Here is a 14,082-nt window from a genome sequence, read left to right as displayed (position 1 = left end):
GTGTATTCTGTCCGGGCATGGGCCGAGAAACCCGAACACAAGGCACACTTGTTCCTAAACTCTGATAATTTTTCAGTCAGTGAGGCAGCTGTTGACCATGAGGGCATCAGTTTCTTTTCAACCCATCCCGGGGCTGAGGAGGCCAGTATAGAAAGCAAGGTTACATCCAATCTTGGCAAGGAGGGATACAGTCCACTGGGTCAGCACAGCAGGCCCTAAATTAGACGCAAGACCAGGACATTGTGGCAGAAAGTCCTTCATGCTGGTCAGAGGTCAATATAAGAAACACCAGAGAATGGCCATGATGTGAGCCTCTCTCCCACAGAGCATCATGGCCAACCCTTGAAACCTAGAATCCAAACAGCCCCTCGAAGGTAACAGTAGCATTCCTAAACACTGCCACCATGTGGCCATATGAAGATTAAACAAGAGGAGGCCCTGAAGGAGACTCTCAGAGAGCAGTCACAGCCAGTTTCCATTGTTACATCCCTTACAGACAACTCTATCCACCTTGATCACGAGTTCCTGTGTTTTGAGAACAAACCCCTCAAGCAAGATTATCAGCGGGAGCCCACCTACAAATGGCAGTGCTCAGAATCGGAACACGTGACACTTCTTGGGAGAGCAGCTCTAGGGGAGGCTATAAAACCAGTTCCAGTTCTGGTCTCAGGAAACTTCAGAGAGCTCTTGGGAAGAGGTATGTCTCTTCCCGGCCAGATCTGTAGTACTGTGTGTGGAAGAAAATTCTGGGAACTACATCGATCTCTCGAAGTTCCCATAGCACAGCTTGTGCCTTCCAGAATCAGTACACATAGTTCCAGCCAGGGGTGTTAATGGCTTGCCTCTTGATGGAATAAGAAAATGTCACCCAGGTAGATTCCTATAGCTGAGCCTGGGCACCTGAGCATGAAGAGGCTGGGCTCCACACTCGACGAGAATGCTGAACCCGGTGCTGCGACTGGATAGGTAAGGCACTCTTCCGGGCCGTTGTGTGGCCCATCAGTGCTGTCACGGTCTGGTTTATACGTCTCATCAATCCAGACTCTCTTACGTCTGTGCTCGAGTCAGGTTTCTTTGCTGTGGGTCATCTGTCGTGTCTTTGCTTGGTCAACTCTGCAGCTTGTCACACAGAGGAGCGAGCGCATGACTGGAGTTGCAGGTTTGCTAGATTAACTGTAGAGGAACAAGAGAACGAGTTCGTGCCAACCTCTTCACTGGTGATGACAATCACAGAATGATTTTCCATGGCGTCCTGTTTATCTACATTGCCCACATACTGTGAGGTGCAGACTAGAGTTTAGTTGGGACCTGAGGTTCGACTTAAATTAGGCAGACTAGAGAGAATGGGTATATATTTTACTTTAAAATATGTTTATTTTCTGATAGCTTTTAGTAAAATTAATTAGGGAGTAAAATCAATTAGAAAACCGATTGGAGTCTCTGATCTAACAGAATTCTGCTAAGGGCCAAGCCTATGACTACAAGTCCAGCATTTACTTGATTAAATACCATTTGTCGCGTTCCCTCAGGGACGCTGTACAGATATGAAAATGGTTGTAAGTTACACAAGCATCTTCATGCAGTGCAATTTTGTGTGTTGTAGATCATACATCAGTTATTTGCTACGGCTGCAGAAAGAAATCACTCCAAGCCTGTTAATCGAGAGGGCAAAAGAGATTTGAAATGATCCTCCAAGGACTCAAAGTACTCTGAACCAAGACAGGAATGTCAGAGGGAGGTTGTAAAGTAGATATGGTTTGAGCAAACCTATCTCACTTCGGGTGACTATTGCTGGGGTAAAACACCATGACCTAAACCTACTTGGGAAGGAAAGGGTTTATTTGGCTTACTCATCTGAGTCACAATCCACCACAGGAAGCCAAGGCAAGAACTCAAACTGGGCAGGAGCTTGGAGGCAGGAGCTGATGCAGAGGCCATGGAGGAGTGCTGCTTTCTGTTTTACCCAGACTGCTTTGTTATAGAACCCAGGACCACCAGCCCAGGCGTGACACTCGCCATGGGCTAAATCTTCCCACATCAACACTTATTAAGAAAACACCCTACAGGCTTACCCAGGGCCCTTTCTTAATGCCTCCTCTCATGACTCTAGCTTGTAGTGAGTTGACAGGAAAGTAACCAGTATAATTCCTTTCCCAAAGCAAGAAAGTATATTTGGAGAAAGGCATGCAGTTCAGACTAACCGGAGTAAGTAAGTCCTGGAGATAAAGCTTTGGGGAGATGTTATTTAAAAAAAAAAAAAAACAAAAACTACAGAATCTCAGCCAGAATTTGGTCAGAATCTATAGGCCTGAAACAGGTGAAATACCGGAGAGGTGTAATAACAGATTAAAAATAAAATCATTGGAACACTAATGAAGAGATAGCAAAGCCACCTTGAGACTTAAGCCATCAGAAACTGTACCCGCCCACAGAGGCAGACTACGTTCTGGGAGTTCCCAGGGATTTAGATCTCTTGTAAATATTGTTCAGTGCGAGTGGGGTTCATAAGGTCTGTCCATCCAAAGCTAAAACTACAAGGAACAGCACAGAACCAGGCCACACAGTCTGTGTTGGACCAGAAGGTAAACCCTGGCTTCTGCCTTCTTTCTTCCAGTCTCTCAACAGGACACTGGCCAAAACAGTAGGAGCCAACTGGCACGGGAGCCTGAGAAATGCAGTTTGTACGGGAAGGTCAGGGAGCAGCAGGACCAGGCTTCACTCAGCACACCAAGAGTTTGGAGAATCGGTTATGTTCACTGTGTACAAGCTAGATACCCAACTCCGGATCCCTAAAGCATTTACAGGTTTACCTCTGTGACCAAAGGACTCTGCAGATGTCATTGTTGAGATGGGGAAGTCATGCTGTATTCCTTGTTCAGATTGGCCTACAGAATAACGGCGCTCCTTACAAGAGGGGCTGAGGCGTAGTCAGAGACAAGAGGATGGCGAGATTCCCAAAGCAGAGGCCAGAATGGTGCGCTCTAAAGATAAGAAGGAGCCACAAGCCAGGATCACAGACAGCCTCACCAACTGGAGAAGAAACGCATAATTCTCCAGAACTTGAGAAGGGGCTGGCCTTGCAACAGCTTGGCTTTAGACAGCTGAAAACAGTCTTAACACTTTGAGTTTCCAGGACTGTAAGAGGGTAAAAGTGGGCTGCGTTATGCCAGGGAGTCTGTGGAGATTTGTCACAGTAACAATGGAGAACTGGTACAGTGTATCAGACTGAATGAGCCTGAGGAATAAATTATGCTGAGTTCATTTGCATTCTTTCCCGGATACACAAAAGGCAGGTTGTCCTACAGCCTCCTGCAGATGGGGTTGCCAGGGATGTGCAGGCATGGTGCTGGGTTACTAACTCCTTACCTAACTCCTTACCTCCGGGATCCACACAGGTGCACCCAACACCACAGCCTTGCTTCTGAGACGCTCCTAGTGCTTACATCCAAGACCATCGGAAAATCTTTCCTTCTTTTTCTCCTCTTCTTTCCCACCTCTTCTTTCTCTCTCTCTCTCTCTCCTTTCTCCCCTCCTCCTCTCCCCCCTCCGTTTCTCCTTTCTCCCTCCTTTTTCTCCCCCTTCTTCCCTCCTCTCCCCCATTTCAAGCCCCTTGTCTCTCTTCCTTCCATGCAGGAGACCTCCCAGCCTGTGAAGCCTCACCCTCCTCCTGGGCCTCAAGCCTTCAGCCAGAAAGGTCAGTGTTTATTTATCTTGTGTGTAGGCTGTCTTCCTGAGGTAACCCACAGCTTGTCTGAAGGAATGTGAGAGTGGGGGTGAGAGCCAGGTAGGAGAGGTTCCCTGGTAAAGCTGTAGTCTCCAGGAAGAACGCTGTTGTTTGTGTGAAGACCTAGCTGCCTGTGGATTATTTACACTCAAGAAATAAATGCTGGGGCTGGAGAGATGGCTCAGTGGTTAAGAGCACGGACTGCTTTTCCAGAGGTCCTGAGTTCAAATCCCAGCAATCACATGATGGCTCACAACCAATGGGAACTGATGCCCTTTTCTGGTGTGTCTGAAGATAGCTACAGTGTACGTATATATAATAAAGGAAGGGTTTGGGGGGTTATTGACCAAATAGGAAGGGTTTGGGGGGTACTGACCAAAACCAGTGGGAATGGTGACAGTAAGATTCTGCTATGGTTTCTGGAGCAGGATTGCAAATGCCTGCAACAGATTGCTCCTTTCCCCAGGGTCCCCATCAGTGTCTGACTTCGAGGCTCTTACTCTTCCCCATAGTGTCCCCTGCTTCTCATGGCTGAGCACTTCCTGGACGCCATATTTTGTTCTGGATGATTCGTAAACCCCTTGCTTTACAATTCACTGTACCTCTTTTACAAACCGAGTCACAGGACAGCTGAGGACGCTGACATCCAGCTCACACCCATCTGACTGTAAGGTGAAGCCTTGTCCCCTGCCCTTTGAATTCTAACTTGATGTCGTTTTTCCATAACACATCATAGAGAGCTGTATCCCCCCAACATTATTTGTAAAGATTTAGCCCTTAAAAGCATACCTAGCTTCTACCCACTTGGTGCCAGCAACAAATCGTGGCGATCTAAACTGTCTCCAGATACTGCAAATGCACCCCGGGGGGGAGAAGAATCGAAGCCCCCTTCTCACTTAATAATTTCGCCTGTGCGTACGTGGTCTGACCTTACCAAGATTCCTGCCTCCTTACATCTCAACTTCCTATAGGCCAGGGTGGGAAAATCAATTCTGGGCTGGCGAGATGGCTCAGCGGGTGAGGGGACTGAAGCCAAGCCTGACGACCTGGCTTCGATCCCTGGACCCCACATAGTAGATTGTTCTTGTTGGTTGCCCTCTGGCTTCCATTTGAGTGCCACAGCCTGAGTATCCACACTCATAGACACAAACGCAATCCAGCAATCAGTAAATAAATGTAAAAGCAAACAAACAAAAACAACAACAAAAAAACCCACAATTTAAAAAAAAAGAAATTTAAGTCTGAAAATGTGTGTTTATGTACTCATTGATACCAAACAGTCATCAGTGGAATTCCTTTTGTGAGCTGTGGCTAAATATCCAAAATGGCAGCTTGTCCACTGGATCCCCCTCCCTCCACTACAGCAAGACCATTTATGACCGCAGTGCTTAACCTTCCTAACACTGTGACCCTTTAATAGGTTCCTCATGCGGTGGTGACCCTCAACCAGAAAAGTATTTTCATTGTTACCTCATAACTGTACTTTTTGCTACTGTTACAAGTTGTAATGTAAATATTTTGGAGATAGAAGTTTGCCAACAGGTTGGTGACCCACAGGTTGGCAACCTCTGATTTATGAGATGGTGCCTCCTGTGGACTTTCTGGAAAAGGAATTGTTTGGTTGGTTATCTGGGTGGATTTTTTTGGGCTATATCAACACTAACCTTTGCCTGTTGGTAGCAATAAAACAAAGAACTTAATGATAAAAAGTGGGCAACAACTATGTAACAGTGCACAGAAAAGGGGGAATAACCAATAAAAAAAATCTGGTTGCTTCTATGGGTGACAGCTATGGTTCTGTGGGCTCAGAGGGACTGTGGAGGACACATCACAGGTTTGGCCTTATGGGCTGGAATGCTTGAGTGTCCATCCACAGCTGCCATGACTCAATGGCCCAGGCTGGCCCTCGGGATTGCTACCTCTGTAGTACCTCAGGTCTGGTGCTCATGTGACCAACCTCGTCCTTCAGGCCGAGAAGGCCCTCAGTCTGAGAAGCTGGCCTCCAGCATGCTCAGCCAGAGTTGTTCTGGGTATCTTTGACTGTGTAAGAAATTCCCTCAGAGGCTGGATGGATGGCTCAGCAGCTAAGAGCACTGACTGCTCTTCCAGAGGTCCTGAGTTCAATTCCCAGCATCCACATGGTGGCTCACAACCATCTGTAATGGGATGCAATGCCTTTTGAAGAGAGCAATCGTGTACTCACACTAAATAAATAAATAAATAAATAAATAAATCTTAAAAAGAAATTCCCCAGAAGCTTTAGTGACCCATGTAGCACATGTTCATCACGGCACAGTACTGTGGGGCAAGGACCTGACTGAGGCCTGCAAGGTGGTTCTGCCCCGGAACCCCGGTGGGTATCATGTGGCCTGAGACTAGGATTTTAGGCTTTGGCCTTGATGGGGAGAGTCCACATCTCACCTCGCTCAGGATTCCATGCCTCACAGGCTAAAACCCTAAGACCTTCAGATCCTTACTCTTTGTTGATCAGAGACTTGTTCAGTTTGTAGCTCTATGCATCCTTAGTAGGGATGCTCAAGACATGGCTGTTGGCTTCCCTGGGATGCAACTCACACTCAGGCTGTCTTGTCACTCTCCTGCATCTTCTTCACTCTCTGGAAACTCCATTCATTGGGAATGAGCTGATAAATCCATCCATCACCGGAAGGCGGGCTGCTCTGGGGCAAGGAACAGGAGCCATTCTCAGAGATCTCTAAAGGTGGGGGCATGGCATATCTGGGGCATTGGAAAGAGTCCTTCACTTTCTCAGCAAGCCTGATGATTACCTGAACTGAGTGACAGACTGGCCCCACGCTAAGTCAGCTCTCACACGCAGCCCATCCACAGAGCTCTGCTTGCCCAGGAAGCACAGGCAGATCTGATCCCTCCCACGTGTGCTCCTTAGCTCCTCCTCTGAGCCAGGGTCAGATTGCAGCTGTCACCTTCTCAATGCTCCCTCTCCCTCTGTCTGTCTTCCTGACCCTCTGTTCCCAGTGTGGTAGCAGCCACGGTCTTTTTTAGTTTTCTTTTTCTTCTTTTTTTTTTTTTTTTAATAAACCACACTGTCATCCATCATCCAATGCTTCTCTGCTGAAACCTCTCCACTGCTTGAATGATAAAAGTTGGGCTGGGGTGGAAACTGGTTTCTGCTCCTCATGGTTCTCTCTTCTTCATGCTCTTCTGCTCTTTCTGCCGTACTGGCCCCCTTCTTCTCTTGACTGCTCCAGGAATGTTCTCAGTTCCTCATGGCTTTGGTACTTCCTGTCTCTGCCTCAGTAGGTACCCTGTGGATATGAACATGGCCAACGTGAAGGTTAATCTTGGCTGTCAACTAGGCGACATGGCTCTGAGTGGGCTTGGGAGTACATTTCCAGGAAAGGTTAACCGAGGAGGGAAGACCTTCCCTAAGTGGGCAGCACCCTGTGGAAGATTCCTAAATATAAAGAAGTCGGAGGGATTTAAAGATCTGTTTGCCTGCTCACCTGCACTCCAAGTAAATGCATCTGCCTTATTGCTGCTGCTGCTGCTGCTGCTGCTGCTGCTACACTTCACTGGCATCAGAACCCAGTTTCTTTAGCCTTCAATGTAAACTAAAAAAAGACCATCAGCTCAACAGGAACCCACCAGACATTCAGCACCAGACTGGAACTGTGGCTTGCAGGCCATGGGCTGAGCAGCAGTATACAGACGACATTGTTGGACTGCCTAGCCCACATCGTATTAACACATCTCATAACCCCCATTGTAGTGTATATTCATCTTGTGTTTCTGTTCCTCTAGAGGACTCTGATGAATTCAGCTCACCACTTTAAGCCTTGGCTTTACTTTGCCATCAAGCCCTTTCTTGAGAATCCCATTTGGAATTCTGACACCATCTCCAAGTCCATTTGAATTTTTATTTTCTCCAACGCTCTCATCACTTTGAATACACTTTACTTACTGTAAGCCTTCCCTACCTCCAAGACTAGGGATTCGTATCTGCTAATGCTCACTCCCTAGCATCTAGGATCTAGAGTTCTTCCTGACACATGTAGGTACCCAATAATTGTTTGATGAGGGGTTGGGGATTTAGCTCAGTGGTAGAGCACTTGCCTAGCAAGCACAAGGCCCTGGGTTCAGTCCCCAGCTCCGAAAAAAAAAAGAAAAAAAAATAATTGTTTGATGAACTAATGCATGAATGAGTTCCCCTGCTAATCTCAGCCACATACTTACAGTGTCCACATCCTTCTTTGATAAGATGTTGGCTATCTAAAAAGCCTCAAAGATAGAAGGCACATCGCCCAGGATCTGTATCCTTTGGTCCTCAGAACTTGTAGCAGTGTCCCATGAGCCTAATCTCCTCCCATCTGTCCTAGCCCTGTCACGGATACGACATCCAGGTTAAGATGTGGAGTCCAAAATGGCAGCCTCTCCAAGTCACCTGCTATCAAGGGTCCTTAGAGATTCTAGGCATTTCTCTCTTCCCTGAACTTGTCATGCACCGCAAGGGAGGAAAATCTCCCAACTCTCAGACCAAACCCTTTCTGTTGGCAGAGAATGCCAGCTGCTCAGAAAGAGCCCGGCTCACGAGCTTCCATTCCAACTCATTCTTCTAGCTCTGTCTTATTCATCACCACGAGAGCAATGACTTCCGGGTCACCGTTCCAGTGCACTCAGAATCTGGAGACCGAGGAGAATGCAAAGAAGCAGAGGAGGAAGGTGATGTAGTTGATAGGAGGGGATTGGTTCTCCCTCTTCAGGGACTTCGTCAATTTTGTCTCCAGGGGTTCCAAGAATTAACACTTGAACTGACACATACATTAAGAATGAAATGTGATGTGTGCATGCAGTTCAACACCACTAAGCCATGGTGACACCACACAAACCACACCGACACCACACCACAGCTGTGTGCACCATCATGGATAAGTTTGAAAGCATTCCGTTAAGTAAAGACCACGTGACGTATGATCCCACTGACAACAATGTCCTGAAGTGTGTCGGTGTCGGGGAGGCAGAGAGTGACTCTTAGGGCACGTGAGGCTCTTTGAGATGCTGAGAACACTCCTCGAGTTGTGGATGTAATAGGTCAGTGGTAGGAGTTGGGGATTTAGCTCAGTGGTAGAGCGCTTGCCTAGCAAGCACAAGCACAAGTAAGCCCTGGGTTCGGTCCCCAGCTCTGGAAAAAAAAAAATAGGTCAGTGGTAAAGCACTTGCCGAGCACCTTGTGGGAAGGGCTGGACCCAACCTCAGTACCACAAAAAGGAGAGAAAAGGAGAAGAGATGGGAAAGGAGAAATGGGGAGGGGAAGAAAAAAACAGGAAAAGGGAGAGGAGAAGGAAGGGGAAGGAAGAAGCAGGGAAGAGGAGAAAAACAGGAAGAGAAAGGGAGAGGGGAGGGGAGGGAAGGGAAGAAGGCAAAGGAAAAGATGGGGAGGAAGAGGAAGATCCACTTAGTTGTCACGATAGTCAAATAGCTGAGAGTAGACTAGAACCAGTGAATGCCAGATTTTAAATAGGTGGCTTGTATGGTGCATGAACTGTATTTTAATTAAAAAATGACGTCACAGCCCACTCTAGAGGAGAGGCACAGAGGCGGATGGAAGTTGATGCTTGTTAGCTGCCCTGGGTTCTCACACGCCGCTTTCAAAGTCAAGCCACGGTTAACTTAGTATTCAAAACTGCTCTTTTTCTTAAGCACCCCCAGACTACATAAGCTGTACATTCAGGGTAATCCAGCCATGCCTAGATGGGCATGCATTTCCTGTAACCATGCCAGAGATGTTTTTGTTTTTCGAGTCAGGGTCTCTCTGTAGCCCTGTAGACCAGGCTGGCCTCAAACTCAGAGATCCACCCGCCTCTGCCTTGGGAGTGCTGGGATTAAAAGTGCGCACCACCACCACCTGCTAGAGATATTTTAAGGTTTGGTGTTCCTCCCCTGAGCAGCAGGGGGAAATAGAGTCACTGAGTCTCTTGGGAAGTCCTCTCACATCAGCCTCCAATGAAAGGACATGTGACTGACTGCAAGCAGAATCTGATCACAAGTTGGGCTCTAATAATTCAGAAGCTTGTCTGGGCTTGAGAGAGAGGAAGGGGTAGGGGAGGCACAGGCAGAAGCCTGTGCAGGAGCTGTCTCTAGGATTTGGATCCTCCACAGTCACTCTAAGAGGCTGCTCAGTGGCTCCATGGGGGCCCAGCCAGAAACCCAACTAGACTATTATTAGGTTTCCATCTGTGGCTTGACTTTACGCCTCTTGGAGTCACGTTTGTCTCTCGTATTTAAGGAACAAAAATGGCAGCAACTTCCTAGCACACAGAGGAAGGTGGCTCCAGTTCCTTCTCATGAGGTATCTGAGGAGGAGGAACTAGACTCAGACGTGGTCCTGACAAAGTTCTGAGCACAGAGTCAAGCCAGAGGCACAAAGGGAGAAGAGCCCTGCAGACCTGTCCCTGCTGCGCTCAGGGGCAGGTGCCCATCAAAGGTCTGGGCTGATGCACCTGCCTGGAGTGTGGGGCAATCTCCAGCCTCAGGGACAAGTGACTCAGACTCTGGGCTTAGGGAGGGGCCCTCTTTCTAGGCCCCAAAAAAGATTCAAGGAGACAGAGTGCAGGATACCTGTGCACTTGCCCTCCAGGAAAGAGAACTTCTCTGGAAATTAGAGCCTGCCTCTCCTCCCTCTACCCCATTTAGCCTGGATCTGCTACAGAGAGTCAAGCACACTAAAACCCAGCCTCGGGGAAGAGAAAGGAAATGCCTTGCTTTTCCACTGAGAAAATACCTTCCTGGTGGCTTGTCAAGAGATGTCCTTCTGAAGGCACTAAGAGCCACCTTTCTGGCTCCAGGCTTCTGCCTGTGTGGGACTCTGCAGGGGATCAGTAGCCAGTGCAAATCACATTTGTGGTTAAAGTTCACTTCTTCTATCAAAACTATTAATGTCATGCCTTTGCCTTAGGGACTTAATGCCTGGGGTTCCCACCCCACCAAAATGATGTGTGCTTTCAAATGCTTAAATGCCAAAACAATACACAGACTTCAGTAACATTACACACTTCAGCAGTACATTACACACAGCGAGAAAGGCTACGGCTACGGCAGTGTGCAGCTGGACCTGCTCCTAGACCCTGGTATGCCTCTCCCACTCCCCAGAGAGAAGGCAGTCATTACCCAGGAGACTCCTGGCTGTAAATACCACTTGAGGAGTCTCTCCTGGGGGAACTAGAATGTCCATCTAGAACTTCCCAGCAAGACAGACAACAAGTGTCTTTTACCAGCCTTGAAACTTCTCATGGGTATAGGCTAGCTGCCAGTTTTAGGTAGGAGCCATGGAGGCTCAGAGAAGTTGAGAAATTTGTTCAAACCCACCCAGCTGTTATGTGAGAGAAAGGGGTTTTCCTGAAGGCCAGTCTTCAGAGTGAGCTCTAGGCCAGCCTGGTCTACACAGTGAGTTCTAGGCCAGCCAGTTCTAGGCCTCCCTCAAGCCATTCCTCTCAAAAGAGTGAGTTAGGATCCTACCTGCGCATAGCAGTTCGCCTGGCCCCTCCCCTCTGTTATTTCCCGTCAGACTGTAGTCTCTCTCCAACCTGTGATGCTGTCTGTCCTGAGACAGTACCAGTGCCAGATGCTTTGACCCCCAACGCTTCTGTGTTGATTTTTAAAGTATGATGTCCTTCAAACTTAATTCATTGTAAACTGGTGCAATTTCATACTTGGAGGCATTTTTAAAAGGCATTTCTTCATGAACTCCCTGGAGCCTCAGGGATTGTTACACAGCAGATGGACTAAGATGTGGTTTACATCACTTTATTTCATTCAGCAGACAAATGAATGGATTTCATTTTAACGTTTTCACACACGTATACCCTTGTACTTCTCATGTTACCCCTCTGTGACAATAATGCACTAAACCCCTGAAACCGTACGTAAGCCAGGCCCACGTAAGAGACACTGTGGTCATGGTGTCTCTTCACAGTCATAGAACACTGACTGAGACAGAAGATGAGGTATTTTATTTTTGTTCCTCATCCTGCTCTCTTGTTCTCCAATGTCTCTTTAGATCATTTACTCCTCCCACAAAGCCCCCTGTTGTCATGGTGAAACACCACTGCTGCGGGGTCTGGTCTCTTGGCGTGTTCTCCTCCTAGAGGGCTCACTTCTAATACTATGGCATATTTTTTAGATTTTATCTTACTTTTTAATTGTGAGTGTTCATGTACATGTGTGTGTGCATGTTCCTGTTGAGTGTGTATATGTGCATGTGTGTACACGTATGTGTATGTGTGTGTGGTGTGTGTACATGTAGGGTGTGTGTATGTGTGGTGTGTGTACATGTAGGGTGTGTGTGTATATGTGGTGTGTGCATGTGTGTGTACACGTGTGTGTGATGTGTGTGTGGTATATGTACATGTGTGTGTATGTGGTGTGTGTATATGCGTGTGGTGTGTATACATGTATTGTGTGTGTATGTGTGTGTGTACATGTGTGGTGTGTGTGGTATGTGTATGTGTGTGCATGTGTTTGTGGCCAGAGGTTAACATCAGAGTTTTCTTGCATTGTTCTCCACTCTGTCTACTGAGTCAGGGTCTCTCCCTGAAGCCCGAACTCATAGATTCAGCCAGTGTACCCCTCTGATTTACCCTGGGACCCCTGTCTCCAGCTCCTGAGTGCCTGGACTACAGAATGCCACACCCACCTGGATCCCAGCTCTACATCTGCCTCAGCCCTCCTGCCACTGCCCTCCAGCGCTGCCCTTACTGATAGCCACCATGCTTCCTCTCTTCTCTCCGGCTTCATTCCGGCCCATTACTGCTCTCTACATGGAAAATGCACTTATTTATTGTCTGTCTATCCCACTGGAGCATAAACTACCAGGAGGAGGAGGAGGACTTCACCAACAGGTGTCCCCATAGCTTTCTGGGAGTGTCTGAGACCCAGGATGACTTTAGTAAATGCCTGCTCAGTGAGTGAACACAAAGTTCCTGATTCCTAAAGAAGGTAACTCCAGCAGTTTACCGTGACTTCCAATCCAACTTCAGCATAACACAGATTTTTTAAGAACTAATATTTCCTAGATCCTTACAAAATATTCTTACTACAGATGGAAAGTTCTTCACAGCACTCACTGGGTATAGATACTTGACAATTTGTCAACAAACTGAACACATAAACATGCATGTGCAAGACTGTCTCTCAAGCTCTGTTTAAATAAGAACATGAGGCCATCTCAAAGGGACAACAGACAGAGTAAACTACCCATGAAAAGGCTACAGTTGCCCCAAACTGAGAACGGTATGGTCCCTCCAAAAGAAAAGATTCTTGCAGAGAAAAGTACCTAAATCTTTCCAAATCGATGGTATAAGTCCTGCTCATAGGGGCTGGGGTGCAGCTGGGGTGCAGCTGGGTGAGGCTGGGTGGGAGAGCACCTGCCTAGCATGCACAAGGGGAGGGAGGGGGCGGAGAAGGCAGAAGATGGTCAAGAGCTAGACCAAACGGGGACTGTGCACAGTTAGATCCCGCTGTACAGTAAGGTGGCTGCAGGAGGTCAGAGAAAGATGCACACTCTACTAGGAAGGAAGCTTCTACGACGCTTCCTATAAGCAGAGAGTATAGCACAAACAGAAAGTTGCCCAAATGATTGCTTCACAGGGCATCTGTGTAGAACTGCTAAAGCAGATGATGACGCCATCAACCCGGGTGCTTGGGGAAGCAATGGTAACTCTATAGAAGGAAGTAATGTCACTTAGCATTTCTAAGCATTATGGTAATTTTCAAGTATGCACAAAACTATCATGGAGAACAGAATAGTGAACTCCAGCTACCATTGCCCAACTATAACCAGCAGACACTCCGTTCTCCCACTAAGTGAGTTATTCTGAAGCCAGTCCCAGATGTCACATAATGCCATCCTTCCTCACTCTCTCTCTCCTCTCCCCCTACATCTCTTCCCTCCCTGTCCTTTACCCCTACACTCTGTTTATGAAAAATATAGAATATTTGTCTTTTTCAGGCTGCCTTATTGCACTTAAGAGATAATACAGATGAGCAGATAATGAAACTGTGATATATTTATCTATATATATATCACAGTATCTAACCGCATAGATAGATTTAGATCAGATATACATTAAATATACATTAGATATACATACACATACATATATAGATATATATAGATTAGATACAGAGACAGAGATAGATAATGTGGCCAGAAAGAACGAAGTCAAGCCACTTGCAAGAAAATAGGTGGGTCTGCGTGCATGCCTGTGCCCCAGTGCATTTATGGAGGACAAGTCGTGAGAGTTGGTTCTCGCCTTCTGTTGTGCCAGTCTCAGAAGTGGGCTCTCTGGCCTCAGCTTGGCAACAGGCCACTATTTTTAGCTTTT

The 14,082-nt window shown here is 47.2% G+C and overlaps 1 protein-coding gene and 2 long non-coding RNA genes across 8 annotated transcripts in view; 2 read left to right on the top strand and 1 right to left on the bottom strand.

The window, feature by feature from the left end:
- LOC134482155 (uncharacterized) overlaps window positions 1-14,082 on the top strand; it is a 175,220-nt gene that overhangs the window by 80,399 nt on the left and 80,739 nt on the right. The gene's annotated exons all lie outside the window — the stretch shown is intronic.
- LOC120097108 (uncharacterized) overlaps window positions 235-14,082 on the top strand; it is a 20,920-nt gene continuing 7,072 nt past the window's right edge. Inside the window, exons 1-4 of one of the 5 annotated variants that reach the window (XR_005494350.2) lie at window positions 832-966; window positions 3,634-3,694; window positions 8,320-8,422; window positions 12,357-12,878. This is a non-coding gene — a long non-coding RNA (uncharacterized LOC120097108). Of the gene's footprint in view, window positions 375-496; window positions 967-2,614; window positions 12,879-14,082 lie in introns of those variants that run through there. The other 4 variants (XR_010057961.1, XR_010057959.1, XR_010057960.1 and 1 more) reach the window with 4 other exon arrangements.
- Window positions 6,869-14,082, bottom strand: part of LOC108352943 (uncharacterized) — a 23,405-nt gene continuing 16,191 nt past the window's right edge. For both annotated transcript variants that reach the window (XR_005494353.2, XR_005494352.2), the window contains exon 3: window positions 6,869-7,008. This is a non-coding gene — a long non-coding RNA (uncharacterized LOC108352943). The remainder of the gene's footprint in view (window positions 7,009-14,082) is intronic.

This window comes from Rattus norvegicus, chromosome 15 (assembly GCF_036323735.1).
Source record: "Rattus norvegicus strain BN/NHsdMcwi chromosome 15, GRCr8, whole genome shotgun sequence".
NCBI classification, from domain to species: domain Eukaryota; kingdom Metazoa; phylum Chordata; class Mammalia; order Rodentia; family Muridae; genus Rattus; species Rattus norvegicus.
This window is presented reverse-complemented; position numbering and strand designations above follow the sequence as displayed.